The sequence below is a fragment of the Papio anubis genome, chromosome X (genome assembly GCF_008728515.1).
Source record: "Papio anubis isolate 15944 chromosome X, Panubis1.0, whole genome shotgun sequence".
NCBI classification, from domain to species: Eukaryota; Metazoa; Chordata; class Mammalia; order Primates; family Cercopithecidae; genus Papio; species Papio anubis.
Genome location: NC_044996.1, coordinates 88,176,512 through 88,200,636, shown reverse-complemented (window position 1 = coordinate 88,200,636; position 24,125 = coordinate 88,176,512). Strand labels below are relative to the sequence as shown.

At 38.1% G+C, this 24,125-nt stretch overlaps 1 long non-coding RNA gene across 3 annotated transcripts in view; it reads right to left on the bottom strand.

Annotated features, from left to right (window-relative positions):
- Nucleotides 1-24,125, bottom strand: part of LOC116271972 — a 96,685-nt gene that overhangs the window by 38,542 nt on the left and 34,018 nt on the right. For 2 of the 3 annotated variants that reach the window (XR_004180704.1, XR_004180702.1), the window contains exons 2-3: nucleotides 16,473-16,668; nucleotides 16,231-16,299 (exon numbers count right to left, since the gene is read on the bottom strand). This is a non-coding gene — a long non-coding RNA (uncharacterized LOC116271972). The remainder of the gene's footprint in view (nucleotides 1-16,230; nucleotides 16,300-16,472; nucleotides 16,669-24,125) is intronic. The other variant, XR_004180703.1, reaches the window with a different exon arrangement.

Genomic DNA, 24,125 nt, shown 5'->3' with positions numbered 1-24,125 from the left:
ACTACAAGTGCTTCAAACCAGGCCTGGCTAATTTTTTATTTTTTGTATAGATGGGGTCTCACCATATTGCCCAGGCTGGTCTTCAACCCCTGGCCTCAAGTAATCCTTCAATCTCAGCCACAGAAACTGGGGTGTGAGCCACTACACCCAGCCTCCGAATCTTAAGAATAAAAACAAAATACCACAAAACCATGTTGATTTGGTTTCACATTTTTTATTTTTTTTATTTTTAATTTTTGTGAGTACATAGTAGGTGTATATGTTTATGGGGTAAATGAGATGTTTTGAAACAGGCATGCAATGTCAAGTAATTACATCAAAGAGAATAGGGCATCCATCTCCTCAAGTATTTATTCTTTGTGTTACAAACAGTACAATTATACTCTTTTAGTTATTTTTAAATTTACACTTAAGTTATTATTCACTACAATCACCCTGTTGTGCTAATAAATAGTAGGTCTTATTCATTCTAACTATTTTTTTGTATCCATCACTTATCTCTACCTTCCCACTCCCATCCTCTCACTACCTCTGTCAGCCTCTGGTAACCATCCTTCAACTATGTCCATGAGTTCAATTGTTTTAATTTTTAGATTCCACAAACAAGTGAGAACATGTGATGTTTGTCATTCTGTGATTGGCTTATTTCATGTAACATAATGATCTCTAGTTCCATCTACCTTGTTGCAAATAAGAGGATATCATTCTTTTTATGGCTGAATAATACTCTGTTGTGTATAAGTACCAGTTTTCTTTATCCCTTCATCTGTTGATGGACACTTAGGTTGCTTCCAACTCTTAGTTATTGTGAAAAGTGCTGCAAGAAACATGAGAGTGCAACTATCACTTAAATATACAGACTTCTATTCTTTGGGTATATACCCAGCAATGGGGCTGCTGGATCATATGGTAGCTCAATTTTCAGTTTTGTGAGGAACATCCAAACTATTCTGCATAGTGGTTGTAATAAGTTACATTGCCACCAACAGTGTACAAGGGTTCCCTTTTCTTCACATCCTCACGACCATTAGTTATTCTCTGTCATTTAAATATAAGCCATCTTAACTAGGGTGAGATGGCATCTCATTGCAGTTTTTATTTGTATTTCTCTGATGACCAATGATGTTGAGCACCTTCTCATATGCCTGTTTGCCATTTGTATGTCTTTTTTTAAGAAATGCCTATTAAAATATTTTGCCCATTTTTGATCAGATTATTTTTCCTATAGAGTTGTTTGAGCTCCTTATATATTCTGCTTATTAATCCCTTGTCAGATTCATAATTTGCAAATATTTTCTCTCATTCTGTGGATTGTCTCTTCACTTTATTGGTTGTACCCTTTGCAGTGCAGAAGCTTTTTAACTTGATGTGATCCCGTATGTTCATTTTCGCTTTGGCTACCTGTGCTTGTGGGGTACTGCTCAAAAAATCTTTGCCCAGATCATTTTCCTGCAGATTTTCTCCAATGTTTTCTTGTAATAATTTCATATTTTGAGGTCTTAGATTTAAGTCTTTCATCCATTTCAATTTGATTTTTGTATACGGCAAGAGTAGGGGTCTAGTTTCATTCTTCTGCATATGGATATCCAGTTTTTCCAGCACCATTAATGGAAGAGACTGGCTTTTCCCCAGTGTATGTTCTTAGCATCTTTGTTGAAAATGAGTTCAGTGTAAGACTGTGGATTTAATTCTGGGTTCTCTATTCTGTTCCATTGGTCTGTGTATCTGTTTTTATTCCAGTACCACAGTGTTTTGGTTACTATGATTCTGTAGTATAATATAATTTGAAGTCAAGTAATGTGATTCCTCTAGTTTTCTGCTTTTTGCTTAGAATAGCTTTGCATATTCTGGGTCTTTTTTCATGCCACATAAAGTTTAGGATTTTTTTTTTCTATTTATGTGAAGAATGTCGTTGGTATTTTGATAGGGATTGCATTGAATCTGTAGAGTACTGGGAGTGGTGTAGACATTTTAACAATATTGATTCTTCCAATCTATGAGCATGGAATATTTTTTCCATATTTTGGTGTCCTCTTCAATTTCTTTCATCAGTGTTTTATAGTTTTCATTATAGCAATCTTTCACTTCTTTGGTTAATTTGAGGTGTTTAATTTTATGTGTGGCTATTGTAAATGGGATTACTCTTTCAATTTCTTTTTCAGATTGTTCATCGCTGGCATATAGAAATGCTACTGAATGTTGTTATGTTGATTTTGTATCCTGAAACTTTACTGAATTTTTCACCATTTCTAGTAGATTTCTTGTGGAATTTTAAGGTTTTTCTAAATATAAGATCATATCATCTGCAAACAAGGATAATTTGATTTCTTCCATTCCAATGTAGATGCCCTTTATATCTTTCTCTTGTCTCATTGCTCCAGTTAGGAATTCCAGTAATATGTTGAATAACAGTGGTGACAGTGGGTATCCTTGTTGTGTTCCAGAATCTAGAGGAAAAGCTTTCAGTTTTTCCCCATTTAGTATGAAACCAGCTGAGGGTCTGTCATATATGGCTTTCATTATCTTGAGATAAGTTCCTTCTATCCCCTGTTCTTTTGCAGGTTTCCATCATGAAGTGATGTTGAATTTTATCACATGATTTTTCTGCATCAATCGAAATGACCATATGTTTTTTATCCTTCATTCTGTTGATATGATGTACGTCACTAATTGATATGTGTATTTTGAACTATTCTCACATCCCAGAGATAAACCCAATTTGGTCATGATGAATGATCTTTCTAATATATTGTTGAATTCAGTTTGTTAGAGTTTGTTGAGGATTTTTGCACCAACACTCATCAACAATATTGACCTCCAGTTTTCTTTTTGTTTTTTTTTGATACGTCTTTACCGGGTTTTGTTAGGGTAATACTGACCTCATAGAATGATTGTGGAAGTCCCCCCACTTCCTCCAATTTTTGGAATAGTTTGAGTAGGATTGCTTTTCATTCTTTAAAGGTTGGGTAGAATTCATCAGTGAAGTCATCAGGCCCCAGGCTTTTCTTTATCGGTAGACTTGTTATTACAGCTTTGATCTCATTACTTGTTATTGATCTGTTCAGGTTTTGGATATCTTTGTTGTTCAAGCTGGATAAGTTGTATGTGCCTAGGAAACTGTCCATTTCTCCTAAATTTTCCATTTTACTGACATATATAGCTCATCATAGTCACTAATGATCCTCTGAATTTCTGCAGTATCAGTTGTAATGTATCCTTTTTCACTTCTAACTTTATTAGTATCTTCTCTCCTTTTCTTAGTTTGGCTAAACGTTGGTAAATTTTGCTTAACTTTTCAAAAAAGTAACTTTTTGTTTCCTAGGTCTTTTGTATTGTTTTCTTCATTTCAATTCGATTTATTTCTACTCTGATCTTTATTATCAATTTTATTTTACTAATTTTGGGTTTGGTTTGTACTTGCTTTTCTAGTCCTTTAAGATGAATCACTAGATTATTTATTCCAAAGTTTTCCTCCTTTTTGATGCAGACACTTATAGATATATACTCCCCATTAGGACTGCTTTTGCTGTATCACACAGGTTTTGGTATGTTGTGTTTCCACTTTCATTTGTTTTCAGACATTTTTCAATTTCTTTCTTAATTTCTTCATTGACCACTGGTCATTCAGGAGCACACTGTTTAATTTCTGTGTAATTTGTATAGTTTCCAAAATTCCTCTTCTTATTGATTACTAGTTTTATTCCATTGTGGTTAGAGAAGATGTTTGATAATATTTCAATTTTTTGAGACTTGTTTTGTGACCTTACTTATGGTCTATCCTTGAGAATGATCCATGTGCTGAGAAAAAGAATGTGTATTCTGCAGCCATTGGATGACATGTTCTATAAATATCTATTAGATCCATTTGGCCTACAGTTTAGATTAAGTCTGATTATTTTTGTTGGTTTTCTGTCTGGAAAATCTGTCCAATGCTGGAATTGGGGTGTTGAAGTCTATAGCTATTATTGTATTGAGGTCCATCCCTCTCTTTAGCACCAATAACATTTTCTTTATACACCCGAATGCTCCAGTGTTGGGTGCATATACACTTTAAATTGTTACATCATCTTGTAGAATTGACCTCTTTATCATTTTATAGTGATCTGTGTTTCTTCTTATAGTTTTTGTCTTCAAATCTATTTTGTCTGATGTAAGTATAGCTATTCCAACTCTTTTTTTTGTTTCCATTGCCATTGAATATCTTTTTCGATCCCTTCATTTTCGGACTATGTGTGTCTTTATAGGTAATGTGTGTTTCATGTAGGCAACCGATCAATGGATCTTCTTTATTCATCCAATCAGTCTCTCTACATCTTTTGATTCAGGAGTTTAATCCATTTAACTTTGATGTTATTATTGATAAATAAGAAATTACTCATGTCAGTTTGAAATTTGTTTTCTGTTTGTTCTCTGATCTTCCTTTTCTTCTTTCTTTTCTTGCTGTCTTTCTTTTTCTTTTTTTAAAATTATTTTTATTATACTTTAAGTTCTAGGGTACATGTGCATAACGTGCAGGTTTGTTACATATGTATGCTTGTGCCATGTTGGTGTGCTGCACCAATCAACTCGTCAGCACCCATCAACTCGTCATTTACATCAGGTATAACTCCCAATGCAATCTCCTCCCCCACTGCAGATAGGCCCCAGTGTGTGATGATGTTCCCTTCCCGGAAGTCCAAGTGATTCTTATTGTTGTTCAGTTCCAACCTATGAGTGAGAACATGTGGCATTTGGTTTTCAATTTGTGATAGTTTGTTAAGAATGATGGTTTCTAGCTGCATCCATGTCCCTACAAAGGACACAAACTCATCCTTTTTATGGCTGCATAGTATTCCATGGTGTATATGTGCCACATTTTCTTAATCCAGTTCACTGATGGACATTTGTCACCTAAGTCTTTGCTATTGTGAACAGTGCCAATAAACATACGCGGTGCATGTGTCTTATAGCAGCATGACTTATAATCCTTTGGGTATATACCCAGTAATGGGATGGCTGGGTCATACGGTACTTCTAGCTCTAGATCCTTGAGGAATCGCCACATTGTTTTCCATAATGGTTGAACTAGTTTCATAATCCCACTAACAGTGTAAAAGTGTTCCTATTTCTCCACATCCTCTCTAGCACCTGTTGTTTCCTGACTTTTAATGATTGCCATTCTAACTGGTGTGAGATGGTATCTCATTGTGGTTTTGATTTGCATTTCTCTGATGGCCAGTGATGATGAGCATTTTTCATGTGTCTGTTGGCTGTATGAATGTCTTCTTTGAAAATGTCTGTTCCATCCTCTGCCCACTTTCTTGGATGGGTTTTTTTCTTGTAAATTTGATTGAATTCTTTGTAGCTTCTGTATATTAGCCCTTTGTCAGATGAGTTGATTGCAAAAAATTTTCTCCCATTCTGTAGGTCAGCTTCGTTCACTCTGATGGTAGTTTCTTTTGCTGTGCAGAAGCTCTTCTTGGCTTAATTAGGATCCCATTTGTCAATTATGGCTTTTGCTGCCATTGCTTTGTGTTTTAGACATGAAGTCCTTTGCCCATGCTCTATGTCCTGGAATGGTACCACCTAGGTTTTCTTCTAGGGTTTTTATGGTATTAGTCTAAATATTAAGTCTCAATCCATCTTGAATTAATTTTCAGATAAGGAGTAAGGGAAAGGATAAGGTTTCAGCTTTCTACTTATGGCTAGCCAATTTTCCTAGCACCATTTATTAAATAGGGAATCCTTTCCCATTTTTTGTTTCTCTCAGGTTTGTCAAAGATCAGATGGCTGTAGATGTGTGGTATTATTTCTGAGGACTCTGTTCTTGTTCCATTGGTCTATATCTCTTCTGCACCAGTACCCATGCTGTTTTGGTTACTGTAGCCTTTGTAGTAGAGTTTGGTCAGAAGTGATGCCTCCAGCTTTGTTCTCTCTCTTGACTTAAGATTGCCTTGAGATGCGGGCTCTTTTTGGTTCCATATGAACTTCTTAAAGCAGTTTTTGCAATTCTGTGAAGAAACTCATTGGTAGCTTGATGGGGATGGCAAATGAATCTATAACTAACCTGGGCAGTAAGGGCCATTTTCACGATATTGATTCTTCCTATCCATGAGCATGGTGGTTCTTCCATTTGTTTGTGTCCTCTTTTTATTTCACTGAGCAGTGGTTTGTAAATTCTCCTGAAGAGGTCCTTTACATCCCTGTAAGTTGGATTCCTAGGTATTTTATTCTCTTTTGAAGCAATTCAGAATGGAAGTTCATTCATGATTTGGTTCTCTGTTTGTCTGTTACTGGTGTATACTTAATGCTTGTGATTTTTGCACGCACTTGTATCCTGAGACTTTGTTGAAGGTTTATCAGCTTAAGGAGATTTTGTGGGCTGAGACAATGCGTTTTCTAAATATGTAATCATGTCATCTGCAAACAGGGACAATTTGACTTCTTTCTTTTCCTAACTGGAATAATTCTTTGATTTCTTTCTTCCTTTGCCTGATTGCCTCTAGGCCAGAACTTCCAACACTATGTTGAATAGGAGTGGTGAGAGAGGGCATCCCGTCTTGTGCCAGTTTTCAAAGGGAATTTTTCCAGTTTTTGCCCATTCAGTATGATATTGGCTGTGGGTTTGTCATGCAAATAGCTCTTATTATTTTGAGGTAATGCCCATCAATACCTAATTTATTGAGAGTTTTTAGCATGAAGGGCTGTTGAATTTTGTCAAAGCCTTTTCTGCATCTTATTGAGATAATCATGTGTTTCTTTTGTCTTGGTTCTGTTTATGCTGGATTATGTTTATTGATTTGCTATCGTTGAACCAGCCTTACATCCCAGGGATGAAGCCCACTGGATCATGGTGGATAAGCTTTTGATGTGCTGCTGAACTGGGTTTGCCAGTATTTTATTGAGGATTTTGCATCGAGGTTCATCAAGGATATTGGTCTAAAAATTTCTTCTTTTGTTGTGTCTCTGCCAGGCTTTGGTATCCGATGATGTTGGCCTCTATAAAATGAGTTAGGGAGGATTCTTTCTATTCATTGGAATAGTTTCAGAACCAATGGTACCAGCTCCTTGTACCTCTGGTAGAATTCAGCTGTGAATCCATCTGGTCCTGGACTTTTGATGCAGGTATTATTAATTATTGCCTCAATTTCAGAGCCTGCTATTGGTCTATTCAGGGATTCAACTTTTCCTGGTTTAGTCTTTAAGAGTGTAATGGTCCAGGAAATTATCCATTTCTTCTAGATTTCTAGTTTATCAGTAGAGGTGTTTTACAGTATTCCTCTGATGGTAGTTTGTATTTCTGTGGGGTCGGTGGTGATATCCCTTTATCATTTTTATTATGTCAGATGATTCTTTCTCTCTCTTTTCTTCCTATTAATCTTGCTAGTAGTTTGTCAATTTTGTGTTGATCTTTTCAAAACCAACTCCTGATTCATTGATTTTTGAGAGTATTTTGTGGTTCTATCTCCTTCAGTTCTGTCTTATTCCTGCTATTTCTTTTTGCCTTCTGCTAGTTTCTTCGAATGTGTTTTGTTTTGTTTCTCTTAGTTCTTTTTAATTGTGATGTTAGAGTGTCAATTTTGTGATCTTTCCTTGCTTTCTTGTGGGCATTTAGTGCTATAAATTTCCCTCTACATTAATTGCTTTAAATGTGTCCCAGACATTCTGGTATGTTGTATCTTTTGTTCTCATTGGTTCTCCTAAAGAACATCTTTATTTCTGCCTCATTTCGCTATGTAAATCTTAGTAGTCATTCAGGAGCAGGTTGTTCAGTTTCCATGTAGTTGAGCAGTTTGATTGAGTTTCTTAGTCCTGAGTTCTAGTTTGATTGCACTGTGGTTTGAGAGACAGTTTGTTATAATTTCTGTTCTTATACATTTCTGAGGAGTGCCTTACTTCCAATTATGTGGTCAATTTTGGAATAAGTGCGATGTGGTGCTGAGAAGAATGTATATTCTGTTGATTTGGGGTGGAGAGTTCATAGATGTTCATTAGGTCTGCCTGCTGCAGAAAAGGAGTTCACCCTGGATATCTCGTTAACTTTCTGTCTCATGATCTGTCTAATGCTGGACAGTGGAGTACTTCAAATCTCCCATTATCATTGTATGGGAGTCTAAGTCTCTTTGTAAGTCTCTATGACTTGCTTTATGAATCTGGGTGCTCCTGTATTGCATATATATTTAGATAGTTAGCTCTTCCTGTTGGAATTGATCCCTTTACCATTATATGTAATGGCCTTCTTTGTCTCTCTTTTGATCTTTGATGGTTTAAAAGTCTGTTTTTATCAGAGACTAGGATTGTAAGTCCTGCTTTTTTTTTTTCTCCATTTGCTTGGTAGACCTTCCTCCATCCCTTTATTTGTAGTTTCCTCTATGTATGGTTCTCTCAGACAGAGATGGGTCTCCTGAATACAGCAGACTGGATGGGTCTTGACTCTTATCTAGTTTGCCAGTCCTGTGTCTTTTAATTGGAGCATTTTAGCCCATTTACATTTAAGGTTAATATTGTTATGTGTGAACTTGATCCTGCCATTATGATATTAACTGGTTATTTTGCTCTAGTTGATGTAGTTTTCCTAGCCTCGATGGTCTCTTTACATTTTGGCATGTTTTTGCAATGGCTGGTACCCAGTTGTTACTTTCCATGTTTAGTGCTTCCTTCAAGGTCTCTTTGTAAGGCAGGCCTTGTGGTGACAGAATCTCTAAGCATTTGCTTATCTGTAAAGGATTTTATTTCTCCTTCACTTATGAAACTTAGTTTATTGATAGAAATTTGGGTTGAAAATTTTTCTATTTATTTATTTTAAGAATGTTGAATATTGGCCCCACTCTCTTCTTGGCTTGGAGTTTCTCACAGAGATCTGCAGTTAGTCTGATGGGCTTCCCTTGTGGGTAACCTGGACCTTCTCTTGGCTGCCGATAAGATTTTTTCCTTCATTTCAACTGTAGTGAATCTGGCAATTATGTGTCTTGGAATTGCTCTTTCGTGGAGTATCTTTGTATGCTTCTGTATTTCCTGGATTTGAATGTTGGCCTGCCCTACTAGGTTCGAAGTTCTCCTGGATGATATCCTGAAGAGTGTTTTCTTCTTAAACTTGGTTCCATTTTCCCTCCTCACTTCTGTGAGACACCCCAAGTAATCAGACGATTTGGTCTTTTTTACATAATCCCATACTTCTTGCAGGCTAGCTTCTCGCTTATTTCATTCATTTGATCCTCAATCGCTGATACTTTTCTTCCAGTTGACGCCGCTTTACTGCAGTTTGTGACGACACGTGATTTCTCGTGGTCATGAGCCATCTCTGTCATTTCATTTATGACCTCTCTGCATTTAATTATCGAAGCATCACCTTCCACTTTTTTCAAGATTTCGGTTTCTTTGCGCTTGCAATGCACTCCTCCTTTAGCTCTGGAGGAAGTTTGATGGACTGGCCTTCTTCCCCATCTCATTAAAGCCATTCTCCATCCAGCTTTGATCCGCTGGTTGGCGAGTGAGTTGCATTCCTTTGCAGGAGATGTGCTCTTATTTTTTGACTTCCAGCTTTTTCTGGTTCTGCTTTTTCCCCCATCTTAGGAGCCTGATTCTGTTCTGGTCTTTGATGATGGTGACGCATCGATGGGGTTTTCTTTAGTGTAGGTGTCCTTCCTGTTTGATAGTTTTCCTTCTAACAGTCAGGATCCTCGGCTGTAGGTCTGTTGAGATTGCTTGAGGTCCACTCCAGACCCTGTTTGCCTGGGTATCAGCAGCAGAGGCTGCAGAAGATAGAATACTGCTGGAACAGCGAAAAGTGTACCTGATTCTTTCTTGAAGCTTCCTCTCAGGGGTGTACTCACCCTGTGAGGTGTGGGGTGTCAGACTGCCCCAGGTGCATGATGCTGTCCTCCAGTTAGGCTAACACTTCCAGGGGTCAGGGACCCACTTGAGCAGGCAGTCTGTCCCTTTCTCAGATCTCAACCTCGCGGCTGGGAGATCCACTGCTCTTCAAGCTGTCAGGCAGAGTCCTTCGCGTCTGCATAGGTTTCTGCTGCTGTTTGTTGTTGTTGTTGTTGTTTAGCTGTGCCCTGTCCCCAGAGGTGGAGTCTACAGAAACAGGCAGGTTTCTTTGAGCTGCTGTGAGCTCCACCCAGTTGGAGCTTCCCAGCGGCTTTGTTTACCTAGTTAAGCCTCAGCAATGGCGGGTGCCCCTCCCCCAGTCTCGCTGCTGCCTTGCCGCGAGATCGCAGACTGCTGTGCTAGAAATGAGGGAGGCTCCGTGGGCGTGGGACCCTCCCAGCCAGGTGTGGGGTATAATCTCCTGGTGTGCTCATTTGCTTAAAGCGCAGTATTGGGGTGGGAGTTATCCGATTTTCCAGGTGTTGTGTGTCTCAGTTCCCCTGGCTAGGGAAAGGGAATCCCTTCCCCCTCGCGCTTCCCAGGTGAGGCGATGCCTCGCCCTGCTTCAGCTCTCACTGGTCGGGCTGCAGCAGCTGACCAGCACCGATTGTCCGGCACTCCCTAGTGAGATGACCCCAGTACCTCAGTTGAAAATGCAGAAATAACCGGTCTTCTGTGTAGCTCGCGCTGGGAGTTGGAGACTGGAGCTGTTCCTATTTGGCCATCTTGCCCCCCCCTCCGCCCCCCGTCTTTCTTTACTGAAGGTGACTTTCTCTGGTGATATAATTTAGTTTATTTAATTTTTATTTTTTTGTATCCATATGTTTTATAGTTCAAGGTTTACCATTAGGATTGCAAAACTATCTTATAATCCATTATTCTAACCTGATAACTACTTAATGGTCTTTGCATTAAAAAAAAGTAAAAAGAAAATTAATAGAAACTCTATTACTTAACTTTGTCCCCTGCTTTTTAACTTTTTACTGTTTTATTGATATTATACTGTCTACATCTTAAAAAGTTTTTAGTTATTATTTATGATTGACTCATCATTTAGTCTCTCTACTTAAGATATGAGCAGTTTACACACCACAGTGACATGTTATAATATTCTGTGTTTTTCTGTGTACTTACTATTACCAGTGAGTTTTGTACCTTCAGGTGATTACTTATTGCTTATTAACATCTTTTTCTTTCTAGTTGAATTACTCCCTTTAGCACTTCTTCTAGGATAGGTCTGTTATTGATTAAATCCCTTAGTTTTTATTTGTCTGGCAAAGCCTTTGTTTCTCCAGGTTTGAAGGATATTTTCACCAGATATACTATTCTAGGGTGAGAGTTTTTTCCCTTCTGCACTTTTAATACATCATGCCCTCTCTCCTGGCCTGTAAGGTTTCCACTGAAATGTCTGCTGCCACATATTTTTACATTCCATTGTATGTTAATTGTTTCTTTTCTCTTGATGCTTTTAGGATTTTTTCTTTATCCTTGACCTTTGGGAGCTTGATTATTAAATACCTCAAGTTAGTCTTCTTTCAGTTAAATCTTCTTGGTGTTCTATAAACTTCTTGTACTTGGATATTAATATCTTGTTCTAGGTTTGAGACTTGTCTGTTATTATCTCTTTGAATAAACTTTCTACCCCTATCTCTTTCTTTCTCTACCTCTTTGTTAAGGTCACTAGATTTGGCCCTTAGAGGATATTTTTTAGATCCCATAGGTGTGATTCATTTTTTTTCTTTTGTCTCCTCTAAATATGTACTTTCAAATAGCCTGTCTTCAAGCTCATTACTTTTCCTTCTGCTTGGTCAGTTGTGCTGTTGTGAGACTCTGATGCATTCTTTAGTATGTCAACTGAATTTTTGAGCTCCAGAGTTTCTGCTTAATTTTTAAAAATTATTTTAATTGCTTTATTAAATATATCTGAGAGAAATCCGCATTCCAGCTCTGTGTTATCTTCAATTTCTTTGAGTTTCCTCAACACAGCTATTTTGAATTCTCTGTCTGAAAGAGCATGTATCTCTGTTTATTGGGATTAGCCCCTGGTGGCTTATTTAGTTCACCTAGTGAGGTCATGCTTTCCTGGATAGTGTTGATGCTAGTATACGTTCTTTGGTGTCTGGGTATTGAAGAGTTAAGGATTTATTGTAGTCTTCATTGTCTGAGTTTGTTTGTTCTTTTCCTTCTTGGGAAGGCTTTCCAGATATTTGAAAGTACTTATGTGTTGTGTTCTAATCTGTATCTGCTTTTGTGGGCAACCCAAGCCCAGTAACACAGTGGTTCTTGCAGACTTACAGAGGTACTGCCTTGATGGTCTTGGACAAGACCCAGAAAAATTCTTTGGATTACCAGGCAGATGCTTGTTCTTTTCCCTTTCTTTCCTCTACACAGAGTCTCTTTCTGTGCTCTGAGCCACTTATAGGTGGGAGTAGAGTGACACAAGCACCCCTGTGGCCACCACCACTATGACTGTGCTGGGTCAGACCTGAGTCCAGTACAGCACTAGGTCTCACCCAAGGCCTGATGTAACCACTCCTTGGTTACTGCCTATGTTCACTCCAAGCCCTGCAGCTCTTTAATTAGAAGGTGGCAAAGCAATCCAGGCCAGGCCTGCATCCTTCCCTTCAGGGCAGTGAGGTCCCTCAGGTCCCAGGTGAGTCCAGAGGTGCCATCCCGTTGTCAGGGACTGAAGTAAAAAACCTTAGATGTCCATCTAGTGTTCTCTTGTACTGCCACTGAGTTGGCATTCAAATCACATGACACAGTCATTATGTAAAGTGAAATAAGCCAGGAAGAAAAAGAGAAACATCACACGTTTTCACTTATTTGTGGGATCTAAAATTCAAAACAATTGAACTTGTAGAGATATAGAGTAGAAGGATGGTTATCAGAGGCTAAGAAGGGTAGTAGGGGTTTTTGGGGAAAGTGAGGATGATTCATCGATACAAAAATTAGAAAGAAAGAATGAATGAGCCCTAATATTTGATAGCAAAAAATGGTGACTATAATGAATAATAATTTAATTGTACATTTTAAATTAACTAAAAAAGTATAATTGGATTGTTTTAACACAAAGGATAAATGCTTGAGGGTATGGATGACCCATTTTCCATGATGTGACTATTATGTCTTACATGTCTATATCAAAATATCTCATGTACCTCATTACTATATATACCTACTATGTACCCACAAAAATTAAAAATTAAAACAAAAGAAAATTCCTCCAAAGAGTTGTCTATTCTCTGTGTCTCCATACCATGTATTGTCACTCTCTTGTCACACTTCAATCAATCTTTGATTTCAAGCCTCCAACTGAAATCTCTCTCACTAAGGTCACTGATAATCTCCATATTGTCAAATCCTATAGTCAATCCTCAAATCACATTTAGTTTGATCGCTCAGCAACATTTGTGACAATTGATTTTGCCCTCATTCTGGAAATACTTCCCTTGGATTTCATGACAATAATTTCTTCTTAGGTTCCTCCTACCTTACTAGCTACTCATTCTCATCTCTTTCACTCGATTCTTTTCCTTCCTGAACTTGAAATGTTGGAATGTGCCAGAGCCGGTCCTTGGACTCATTCTCTATCTATACTTATTCACTAAGTCATTGTACTGAGTCTCTCACAGCTATATTTACAACTTATAATCTGATGATTTCCAAATTTATATCTCCATCCTTGAAATACATATTTGTAAGTCCAACTTTGTAATAGACATTATCACTCACATATCTCAAACTTAACAAACTCTTAATTCCCAGCCCTAGTCCTACCAAACCTGGTCTTCCTCCATTGTCTCCCTTCTTGGTAGATGCTGCCACCACTAACTTTGTTGCTTAGGATAAAACCCTTGGAACGACCCTTGAGTCTCTTTCACTCACATCCAAAATGCAATCCATCACCAAATCTTGTTAGTTTCACCATTAATATATATCCAGAAACGCTGGAACAAGATATTGTAAACTTACTTTTCCATGCTACCATCCTCTAAATTCAAGTAAATACTCTGGAAATTACTGAACAGAAAAAATAAAAGGACTCTGAAATATGGTAAGAAACTATATGAGTTAGCAACCTAAAGATTTGAGGAATAAGAATGCTATGATTTCCCTGAGTTTTCTTTTTACCTCCTAAATATCTCAGACTAGGCACTGGGGACACCTGCAATCCAGTACTGCCAACAGGCATAAACAACAAAAACAAAAACAAAAACAAACTTAACCTTGCTTTCTCTGATCTATGTTCTGATAAAAAGCCCAACAGAGACCTAGCAGACAGCCCCAACTCCTGTTCTACAACCAAAGTACCTGAGAATAACCTGATTTGCACAGAGAGGCAGCTGCAAAGCTCCTGGAAAATCCAGCTTCCACCCACAACGAGGTCATCAGCAGGTGAACTGATCTGCCCACATAAGTAGTTTCAGAACCCTGATGGGCCATCTTAACTCCTGATACACAACTAGGACACTGACAGCTCACAGGAGTACCAGTGAAGCTCCAGCAGTCCAACCCAACACCTATAGTGCTCAACACCTGTAGTGCTTGCAGGCTAAACACCTGCAGTGTTTGCAGGCTGGTCTACCTGCAGTGGAAGCAGAGAAGGGCTGGTCCACCCAATTTCCATTCCAAACCCAGGGCACCATCATCTCTTAGTCCTCTATTAATTGGCACAAGAAGACTCAGTCCCCGTAGCTTCTGACTCAACCCCTACAGGATAACATGGCTCAATGACACCAGGTGGCCCAGCAGAGTGCTTTGTGCCATGGCAGATGGCACTAATAGGGAATAAATGGAAACTGAAGCACCATCAGAAAGACAAAATACATCAGAATGGTTCTGAAAACTAAATTGTCATTAGACCTAAAACCCACAAAAATAGGTCAGAACCTATATTCTAAACCTAAACAGGATCACTGCTTGCTAAAATAGATTTAAGAATCAAGAAATTCCTAAAATAGTAACCAAAATATCCGTGATAAAATGGAAAATCATTCCTTATGCAAAGAACAAGGAAAACTACAATTTGACTGAGAAAACATAGTTAACTGATATTAATACCAATATTATTCTGAAGTTGGAGTCAACTGATAAGAAAATTAAAACCGCTCTCATAAAAATGCTTCCACAAGTAATTAAAAATATCTTTAAACAAATGCAAACAGAATATCTCAACAAAGATAAAGGAGTTATTTATTTTTTAAAAAGAACCAAATGTAAATTATAAAATTCAAAAATACAAATAGCCAAAATAAAATTTAAAACTCATCAGATGGACTCAATATTAGATTAGAGGTGAGGAACAGAATCAGTGAAGTTAAAGACATATCAACAAAACTTATTCAATCCAAACAAAGAGAAAGTATCATGAAAAAGAAACAAAAAGAAGAGAGCCTCAGGGATCTGTGGAACAATAACAAAAGACAGGACCACTGTCTGTTGTTATCAGAATCCCAGTAGGAGATGAGAAAGAATGTGGGGCTGAAATAGTAGTTAAATAATAACAAGAAACAGGGGTAACAAGCCAGGCATGGTGGCTCATTCCTGTAATCCCAGTCCTTTGGAAGATTGAGTTGGAAGAATTGCTTGAGGCCAGGAGTTTGAGACCAGCCTGGGCATGTTGAGACCTGATATCTACAAAAATGAAACAAAAATCAGCCAGGCATGGTGGCACATGCCTGTAGTCTTAGCTACAGGGCCACATGAGGCCAGGAGTTCAAGGCTGCAGTGAGCTCTGCTCACGCCACTGCACTCCAGCAGCCTAGGTGACAGAGCAAGACCCTGAAAAAAAAGAGAGAAGAAAGAAAGAAAAGAAAGAAAAGAAAGAAAGAAAAAGAAAGAAAGAGAAAGAAAGAGAAAGAAAGAAAGAGAAAGAAAGAAAGAAAGAAAGAAAGAAAGAAAGAAAAGAAAAGAAAAGAAAAGAAAAGAAAAGAAAAGAAAAGAAAAGAAAAAAGAAAAAAGAAAAGAAAAGAAGGAAGGAAGGAAAGAAGGAAGGAAGGAAGGAAAGAAGGAAGGGAAGGAAGGAGGAGAGGAGGAAAGGAGGAAAGGAAGAAAGGAGGAAGGAAGGAAGGAAGGAAGGAAGGAAGGAAGGAAGGAAGGAAGGAAGGAAGGAAGGAAGGAAGGGAAAAAAGAGAAGAAGAAACAAAAGTAACAAAAAGAAAACAAATAATAAAATAGAGACTGGTGATGTCAGGAATATGGCAAAATAGAAAGTCAGAAAACTTCTTCCCCCAAAGGAGACACCAATTCAACAAGCAAAAATACACAGATCAATTCCCTTCAAGAGAAATCCAGAAACTAGTTAAAAGGCTCCTGCATCACAGACAAGCTAAAACCAGCCACACTGAAGCTGGTAAGAAAATTAATGGTACTCACTCGCCATGGTCTCTCTGCCCAGCTCAGTATAGCATGATCAGCAGAAAACTCCCAATTCTTGGCTTCTTCCTAGAGAGAAAAAGAAGAAGGCTGAAACATATGTCCAATAGGAAGACTTTTTCAGGGGAAGGCTGAGGAAATAATTTCTGTCTTCCCTGTATCTGGAGACTCGTGAAAAAGTGTGCTAGGTTGAAGGCTACTGAGAACAAGGGCAAAAGTTTAGACAAAAAGCACTCACTCACCATACTCCCTCCTCCCAGCTCAGCATAGAACGAGAGGGTGAAACTCCCAACTCTCAGCTTCTCTCTAGGAAGGGAAAAAGTTGTGGCATGCGTCCCACATTCTGTCTTTTTGGGGGGACTGCTCGAGAAATGGGTTTCTGTCTCATCGCTCTGAGAAGGTGGACAGGGCTGGCATACTCTAGATGTCTGGGGGATGCTGAAAACAAGAGAGATGTAAGTGATTTGCTGCTATTCCACAGGACATGCAGTAGAGAAGACAGATGTTAACACAGCTCAAAGGCTTCTCCTTCAGGGAGGGGAGACAGAAGAGTAAAGTGTGTGTTCAACATTATAGCTTTTGGGGGTCTGACCAAGAAACTTGTTTTACTTTAAAACAGACTTTAATTTATTTTACTAGATAAAAAGCACTGATATGGTTCAGTACACTCTAGAAGCCTGGGGGAAACTAAGAACTAAAGGGAGATGTGAACTAATAAATCTCTTTAATTAAAAATTTGCATATACAAGTCCAGAGAAGAAATATACACATAAAATGTCTGAAAGGACCCTCTAATTAGGCTGACTTGTGAAGGTCTTTCCTTGCACAAAGCCAGCCTATAAAGATTTGGAGAGGTGGTCATTTTCCTAAATGCATGGATCCAACATAAAGGTACAAAGCAAACAAGGAAACAAGAAAACATGGCACAAAGCCAAAACAACAAAATAAGTCTCCAGGAACTGACCCTAAAGTAAAGGAGACATATGAATTATTTGACAAACAATTCAAATATCCATCATAAAGATGCTCAACAAGCTCAGAATATGATACATAAATAAAATGAAAATAACAAATCAACTGAAAACATAAAAGGAGCCCAACAGAAAATTACGAGCTAAAGAATACAATAAGCGAACTGAAAAATTCACTAGACAGTTTGAACATCACACTTGATCAACCAGAAGAAGGAAGCCACAAACTTGAATACAGGTAATTTGAAATTATTAGTGAGAGAAACAAAAATAATAAAAAAGAAGTGCAGAAAGTCTAAAAGGACTTATGGGACACAATCAAGTGGATCAATATATGCATTATGATATTAAAAGAAAAAGAAGAGACATAAAGGGACAAACATTTATTTAAAGAAACAATGGCCTAAATATCCAAAATCTGGGAAACAATATGGACATCTAGACTCAAGAAGCCCAACAGAACCCAACTAATAGGAAACCAAAGGACTTCAAACTGACAACATTATGGCTAAATTGTCAAATGTCAAAGACAAAGAGAAAATTTTTAAAGAAGAAGTGACTCATGACATATAAGAGAGTCCCATAAAACTATCAGTAGATTTATCAGCAGAAACCTTGCAGGTTAGAAAAGAATGATGTGATAGATTTGAAGTAATAAAAAAAACCTATTAACTAACAATATTATATCCAGAAAAACTGTCTTTCTAAATAGAAAGAGAAATGATTTCCCATATAAACAAAAGCAGAGAGAGTTCATCACCACTAGATGTGCCTTATGAAAAAATGCTAAAGTGAGTCCTTTGAAGCTGATATGAAAGGATAATAGAAAACAGCACAAAGACAAATGAAAGTATAACCTCCACTGCTAAAAGTAAACATATGGACAAAACAAAATATTATAATACTGTAGAAGCTAGGCAAGATGGCTGACTAGATGCATCCAGGTGAACCAGCTGCCACTGAGGGACTGGGACAACTGGTGCACTTCTAACAGATCTTCAGAGGTATGGCACTAAGAGTGGATGGAGGAAAGACCAGAAGCTTGGCTGAAGGAGGAGGAAGCTGGAAACCCTGCACAGGGCGACAGTGCAGCAGAACTTGTTCTTGGCCTCTGCCAACTCTGGGAGAATGGGTGAGTTGAACTGGCAAGAAGCAACATGCTCTAAAATGGGCTTCTGGAATTCTGGCAGGAGGAGACTCCCTCCCACCATGGACACTTGAGTTGACAGGGAAAGCCATTAGAGAAGTGGTAGGGGCAGCACTCCAGCTGGTGTAGAGCCCAGAGGGTTTGATGTGGGAATGTCTATAGTGAAGTGCAGCCAGGGATGGCCATCTTCCTAGGCTCAACTTGCTTCCATAGGAAACTTTAGTCCTAGGGGAACTGTCCATACCTGAACTCTATAGAATTTTCTTGCCCATTACACAAAACTGGTCCAATCTGAACACCCCTTGGTCTGCTGGCCTCTCCCAGGGCCTCAGCCTGGCTGGACTTGCTTGCAGTGTGACTTCAGGTGCCCTGGGGGCCTACATTGTAGCTCTTGCACTGGTGAACCATGCCTGACCAGAAAAGAGTTCCAGCAGAGTGACCCCCACCAACACGTAACAGCCTGTCCCCTCCCACACTCCACTGCAGCTTCCCACGAGAGCATGGACACCTCCCCCCCCCGCCATTGCTTTGCCACTATGCATGTGCATGGACAGACTTTGCCTTCTCTGTCCCACCATTCTGTGTGTGTGTGTGTGCATGTGTGTGTATGTGTGTGTTTGTGTACGTATACCTTGCACTGCCACTGCTGCCAGTGTGATTGCATTATTCCTCCCATCCCCCAACCATATGGCCATTGCAGTCAGAGTCTTTGCAGGCACAGAGCCTGTTAGCACCACTCCTATCAGCATCTTGCCTCTGGGCTAACACTGCCACTGGAGTAAAACTAGGCTTAGAAAACAAATGACACTCTGCCACCCTGAGAGGCCACCTCTACCTGTGTGAATGTGCACAGGGGGCACACACCGTATTGCTTCTGCCAACACCCCACCTCTGTGCTGACAACAACACTGGCATGACGAGGTGCACTATAACAAGTAGGGGTCCCCCCAGTGCCCAAGCCATGCTACCTCCTCTGCCTCTGCAAACACCCATATGGAGGCCTGCACCCTGGCACCTGCTAATGCCCTGTGGTAGCCAACAAGCATGTTGCTGCTGCCACTGCTGCTTGGACATGTGAACAAGAACAGATCTCACTGCCACAACCCCATGAAATTCTTTGGCTGCCGCCACCCATCAGAGTGAGCCCTGCCCCCTAATATCTTCAGAAACAAAGCAAGTTGACTGTACCCACCAAATACCACAAACTATCAAGGTCATCAAATAGGATAAGAGAAAAACAATTCATCCACAGGACAGCAACCTCAAAGAATAAAGGAACATCAGCCCATAAAGATGAGAAAGAACCAGCACAAGAAACCTGACAGCTTAAAAAGCCAGAGTGCTTTCTTTCCTACAAATTATCACAGTAGCCTTCTAGCAAGGTTTCTGAACCAGGCCGAGATGGCTGAAATTACAGAAACAACATTAGAAATGTGGACATGTGGAGGGGGGAGGGGGGAGGGATTGCATTGGGAGTTATACCTGATGTAAATGACGAGTTGTTGGGTGCTGACGAGTTGATGGGTGCAGCACAGCAACATGGCACAAGTATACATATGTAACAAACCTGCACATGTACCTAGGGTACAAACCATGCATATGTACCCTAGAACTTAAAGTATAATAATAATAATAATAATAATAATAATAATAATAATAATAATAAAAGAAAAAAAAAAAAGAAAGAAATGTGGACTGGAATGTTACAGAAACTGACAGGCAAAATAGCCAGCATAAAAAACAATATAACTAATCTGATAGAGCTGAAAACACACGCTACAAGAATTTCATAATGCAATCACAAGAATTAATAGCAGAATGGACCAAGAGGAAGAAAGAATCAGAGCTTGAAGACTGCCTTTCTGAAATAAGATAGTCAGAAAAGAATAAAGAAAAAAGAATGAAAATGAATGAACAAAACTTATGAGAAATATGAGATTATGTAAAGAGACCAAATCCATAACCCATCGGTGTCCTTGAGATGAAGAGAATGGAAGCAACTGGGAAATTATATATCAAGATATCATCCATGAGAACTTTCCCAACTTAGCTAGGGAGGCCAATATTCAAATTCAGGAAATGCAGAGATCCCACACAAGATAATTCACAAGAAGATCATCATCAAGACACATACCCATGAGATTCTCCAAGGTCAAGATGAAGGAAAAAATGTTAAAGGCAGCTAGAGAGAAAGGTCAGGTCACATACAAAGAGAAGCCCATCAGACTAACAGTGGACCTCTCAGCAGGAACCCTACAAGCCAGAAGAAAATTGGGAGCCAATATTCAACATTCTTAAAGAAAAGAAATGTCAGTCAAAATTTTCATATCCAGCAAAACTAAGCTTTATATGCAAACAAGAAAAAGATCCTTTCCAGAAAAGCAAAGGCTTAGGAAATTTGTTACCACCAGACATGCCTTACAAGAGCTCCTGAAGGAAACACTACAAATCAAAAGGAAAGATCATTACAAGCCACTTCAAGAACACATTTAAGTACATAGACCAGTGACAACAAAAAGCAACCACAAAAACAAGTCTATATAATAACTAGCTAACATAATGACAGGAGAAAATCCACACATAACAATATCAACCTTGAATGGAAATGGGCTAAATTCCTCAACTAAAAGGCACAGGCAGGCTGGATAAAGAAGAAAGGCCCAATGGTATGCTGTTTTCAAGAGATCCATCTTCCATACAATGACACCCATAGGCTCAAAATAAAGGATGGAGAAAAATCTACCAAGAAAATGAAAAACAGGAAAAAAAAAAGCAGAGGTTGAAATTCTAATTTCAGAGAAAACAGATTTCGAATCAACAAAGATCAAAAAGGACAAAGAAAGGCATTATACAATGGTAAAGGGTCCAATTTAACAAGAAGATCTAACTATCCTAAATCTATATGCACTCAACACAGGTGCATTCACACTCATAAAGCAAGTTCCTTGAGACCTATGAAGAGACTTTGTTTCACACCCAATAATAGTGGGAGACTTCAACACCCCCCTGCCAATATGAAAAAAAATATCATTGAGGTTAAAAAAATCACAAAAAAATTCAGGACTTGAACTCAACACTTGACCAAATGGACCTAAAACACATTTACAGAACTCTCTACCAAAAGACAACAGAGTATACATTCTTTTCATTGCCACATGATACATACTTTAAAATCAACCATGCAATTGGACATAAGACAACCCTCAGCAAACTCAAAAAAAAAAAAAATACAGCAATCAAACCAACCACACTCTTGGACCACAATGCAATAAAAATAGAAATCAAGGCAAAGGAAATTGCTCAAAATCATACGATTATATAGAACTTAGACAAGTGACTCCTGAACCACTCTTGGGTAAATAATCAAATTAAAGAAGACATCAAGAAATTCTTTGAAACTGATGAGAACAAAGACACAACAAGCCAGAATCTCTGGGACACAGCTAAGGCAGTGTTAAGAAGGAAATTTATAGCACTAAACACCACATCAAAAAGTTAAAAAGATCTCAAATTAACAACCTAACATCACAATTACAAGAATTACAGATGCAAGAGAAAACCAATTGCAAAGCTAGCAGAAGACAAGAAATAAACAAAATCAGAGATGAAATAAAGGAGATTGAGGCACAAAAAAACATACAAAACATCGATGATCCCAAAGGTTGAAGAAACTAGACCAACCAGTAGCTACATTAATAAAGAAAAAAAGAAAAGATCCAAACAAATACAATCAGAAATGGCAAAGGGAACTTTACCACTGACCTCACAGAAATAAAAATATCCATCAGGGGCTACTATGAACAACTCTATGCACATAAACTAGACACTCTAGAAGAAAACGATAAATTACTGAACACATACAAACTCACAAGACTGAAAATAAAAAAGACATTGAATCCCTGAAAGACCAATGAGCTCTGAAATTTAATTAGTAATAAATAGCCTACAAACAAACAAACAGAAATCCCTAATTCACAGTCGAGTTCTATGAGATGTACAAAAAAAAAAAAAAACTGCACCATTCCCACAAAAGCTGTTCCAAAAATTAAGAACGTGAGACTCATCCCCAACTCATTATATGAGGCCAGCATCATCCTGATGCCAAAACCTGGCAGAGACACAAAAAATAAAACTTCAGGCCAATATCCTTCATGAACATAGATGCAAAAATCTTCAACACAATACAGGCAAACTGTATTCTGAATCCAGCAGCACATCAAAAAGTGAATCCATCATGATCAAGTAGGCTTCATCCCTGGGATACAAGGTTGGTTCAACACATGTAAATCAATTCATGCAATTCATCACATAAAAAGAACTAAGGACAAACATCATATGCTTATCTGAATAGATGAAGAAAAGGCTTTCAATAAAATTCAATATCGCTTTATGTTAAAAACTCTCATTAAAGCAGGAGGACACAGGCCTGGCTTGCTTTGCCACCTGTTGATTTCAGAACCCCAGGGCCTTCAGGAAACTCAAAGAAAATCAAGATAACACAGAGAAGGAATTCAGAATTCTATCAGATATATTTAACAGAGATTGAAATAATTAAGGTTAATCAAATGGAAATTCTGGAGCTGTAAAATGCAATTGGCATACTGAAGAAAGCATCAAAGTTCTTCAGTAGCAGAACTGAAGGATTAGTGATTAGAAGAAAGAATTAGTAAGCTTGGACACAGGTTATTTTAAAATACACATTGAGAGGACACAAAAGAAAAAAGAATAAAAAATGATGAAACACGCCTACAAGATCTAGAAAATATCCTCAAAGGAGTAAATCTAAGAGTTATTGGCCTTAAAGAGGAGGTAGAAAAAAAGACAGGGGAAGAAAGTTGATTCATAGGGATAATAACAGAGAACCTCCCAAACCTAAAAAAAAGATATTGTCATCCAAATACAAGAAGTTTATGCAACACCACACAGATTTAACCCAAAGAAGACTATCTCAAGGCATTTAATAATCAAACTCCCAAAGGTAAAAGATAAAGAAAAATTCCTAAAAGCACAAGAGAAAAGAAACAAATAATATACAATGGCGCTCCAATACATCTGACAGCAGACTTCTCAGGGGAAACCTTACAGGTCAGGAGAGAGTAGCAAGATATATTTAAAATACTTAAGGAAAAAAAAAGTTTATCTTAGAATAGTATATCTGGCCAAAATATCCTTCAAGCATAAAGAAGAAAAGAATACTTTCCCAGAAAAACAAAAGATGAGAGGTTTCATCAACACAAGACATTCTCCAAGAAATGTTAAAGGGAATACTTCAACTAGAAAGAAAAAGATGCTAATTAGCAATAAATAATCACCTGAAGGTACAAAATTCGCTGGTAATATTAAGTATATAGAAAAACACAGACACTGTCACTGTGGTGTACAAACTACTCTTATACTAAGTAGAAAGAATGAACGATGAACCAATTGAAAGTAATAACTTCAACAACTTTTAAGACAGACAGTACAATAAGATATCAATAGAAGCAGCATAAAGTTAAAAAGCAAGGGGACAAAGTTAAGACATAGAGTTTTTGTTAGTTTCCTTTTTGCTTGTTTGTTTTTTTTTTATGCAGAGTGTTAAGAAGTATAAAGTTAAAATAATGAATTATACAATAATATTTCCAAGCCTCATGGTAACCTCAAACCAAAAATCATACAATGGATACACAAAAAATAAAAAGCAACAAAGTAAGTCATATCACCAGAGAAAAGAACCTTCCCTAAAGGAAGACAGGAAGCAAAGAAGCAAGAGAAGACCAGAAAACAACCAGAAAACA